Source organism: Chrysochloris asiatica, unplaced genomic scaffold (genome assembly GCF_000296735.1).
Source record: "Chrysochloris asiatica unplaced genomic scaffold, ChrAsi1.0 scaffold00170, whole genome shotgun sequence".
Taxonomy (NCBI): Eukaryota; Metazoa; Chordata; class Mammalia; order Afrosoricida; family Chrysochloridae; genus Chrysochloris; species Chrysochloris asiatica.
In genome coordinates, this window is record NW_006408688.1 from 3,587,739 (window position 1) to 3,590,312 (window position 2,574).

The following is a 2,574-nucleotide window of genomic DNA, read 5'->3' on the forward strand; positions in this document are numbered from 1 at the left end:
TGACAGAGAACTTCCAGAGGTTCAAGCTGGATTCAGAAGAAGCCGTGGAATGAAGGATATCATTGCTGATGTGCGATGGATCTTGGCTGAAAGCAGAGAATATCAGAAAGTTGTTTACCTATGCTTTATTGACTACACAAAGGCTTTCGATTGTGTGGCTCATCAGACAATATATATGATATCTCTTTCAAGTAATATATATATATACATATATATTGCGGTTCAATGGCACTTAACAACAACAACAACAACTCAAAGGAAGGTAAATTTCCTTTAAATATTTCATCACTAGTGGAGGCACTATAAGTCTGAGAGTAAACAGCAGAGTATGGAATGGAAAATCCCCAAATTTCAGCCAAAAAATCTTTTTTGAAAGAGTGTCCTGGTGTGGCACTGTGGGTTAATATGCCAGACTGTGAAGCCATTTGAATTGCAAGGTCAGTGGTTCAGGCTCACCAGTCGCTCCTCAGAAACCCTATATTGTGTCACACTATGAGTCAGAACTGACTAGATGGCACTAAACAACAACATAAATGTATGTTGACATGCTGGTTGATGCTCCTCGGAAATCCCACACAGGGTTGCTATGAGTCAGGCCCAACTCAATGGTATTTAACAATAACAACATATATATGATTGTGATGACTATAGGATAAGCACTGGACTGCTAACCAGTAGTTTGGTAGTTAGAGCCCACTAGTTGCTCCACAGCACAAGGATTAGGCTTTCTGCTCCTGCCAAGAATTAAGCCTAAAATATAGTTGGAGCCAACTCAACAAATACTTAAAAACAACCACATGGGCAACTGTCTGAGAGGCCGGAAACTCTGTGAACGAAGCTGTTCACTGCTGGTCAGCCTACCCCACCCTGAGTTTTTGCGGGAACTTGGGAAACCAAAATGAGGCACAATTAGATGTGTTGTGAGATACCACAGATTGTCACTGTTCATGTAAAATCACAGTTAAATAGATCACAATCTAAAAAACCCATTAATATGAAACTTTCTATTTTTAAAGATAGTTGGCAAGGATCTGAAAAAAATGTACATAATAATAAATCAAAACGTCCCAAAGGACCTTGTCTAGTTATACAACGTCAGGAAATGACTGCTATCTTTAAATTATTTGATGATGATTTAATTCAAGATTGCTTGTGCATGGACTGCTGCTGTAAAATTGCAGACTATGACCTTTTGGCTATGACCTTTGTTTATTTCAAGAGGGCTAAATTTACTATAAATGAGCACACCAGAATATATTTCTTTATTGCTTTATATCTGGCTAATACAGTTGAAGAAGATGAAGAAGAATTGAAATATGAAGTTTTTCCAAGGGCTTTGGAAAAACTGGAGAAAAGTGTTCCCTAATTTCTTAAAATTGAGGGACCAGCTCTGGGATAGAATTGATTATAGGATGATTGTAAGCAATCAATGCTGTGAGGAGATTATGGCCAGTGCACCAACCCATTATATAAGGCAACTTGAGAGCTCTCTGTGCATCACAGTAGGGCTGTGAGAAACTACAACAGAGATGAGGTTCAGCTGCCCAGGGGACCTAGTGCCACCCCAATAGATTGTTCACTCTGTAGTGAAAAAAGGAAGATATGTTACACTGGGGTTGTTTTCATCGTTTTCATCCAGTGGGACAGTGGAAGTGATAAAAAAACGTTCTCAGGAATCACACAACTCATTCTCAGTGGAAAAAGTAGTTGACCCTTCTCAAGCTCATAGCTATCCTCAAGTAGCCAATGACCATCAATCAAAGAAAGAAAAGGAAACTAATTTAATGGAGAAGACAAATCTATGGAGTGGTTTACAGGAAGTGAAGAATGAGATGACTCAACTAAACTTGGAATCATTAACTGCAAAATGTCAAACTAACTGCAAGACAAGTGTCAAAAAGGACATTTAAGCAGTTTTGCAATGTCATACATCTTTCTTTAATTTTGGCTATTTTCCAAAATTATATGTAAAAGTTATACAAATGATAATAATAGCAAAAAATACCAATCTATGAAAGTAGTGATCTGCAATATAAAGTTCTATTTTGGTACTTTCCAGTCTTCAATCCAGTTGTTGTCCTCTGGAGTACTCAGTTAAGCTGTGGTTTGAAATTGCTCAATTTGACAAGAAAAGCTAATTTAAGAAGGGAAAAAGTAAGGCCATTAACAATCAGAAGAAAAATACCATTTAGTAACGCATGAAAACATTATTCACCTGTGGGACTGGTTTGCCAATGTATAGGTCTAGCAATATAGGGAAATGAACCATATGGACTATCAGATTGTGATTCTTCTAGTGTAAAATAAAATATATAAGTTGCATTAAAAAACAAACAAACAAACATGTGAAGTATTTTGTATTGTATATATCTTAGAACTGAAACCCAGATAGATCAAATGATGTGCATCTAGCCCTGTGCAAATTAATGGTGAAATCATCTCTAATCTAAGCTACCAAGGGCCAAGGCTCTAGCTAGTGCACAATGCTATTTTTCTTCTCAAAATTTCCAATGATTTTTCATTCTCTTTTTAAAGTGTAACTGCTTAACTAACATAAACAGGATTTCAAATAAA

At 36.8% G+C, this 2,574-nt stretch overlaps 1 pseudogene; it reads left to right on the forward strand.

Annotated features, from left to right (window-relative positions):
• Nucleotides 1-898: 898 nt before the first annotated feature.
• Nucleotides 899-1,831, forward strand: LOC102837142 (annotated as a pseudogene).
• The last annotated feature ends 743 nt before the right edge of the window (nt 1,832-2,574 follow it).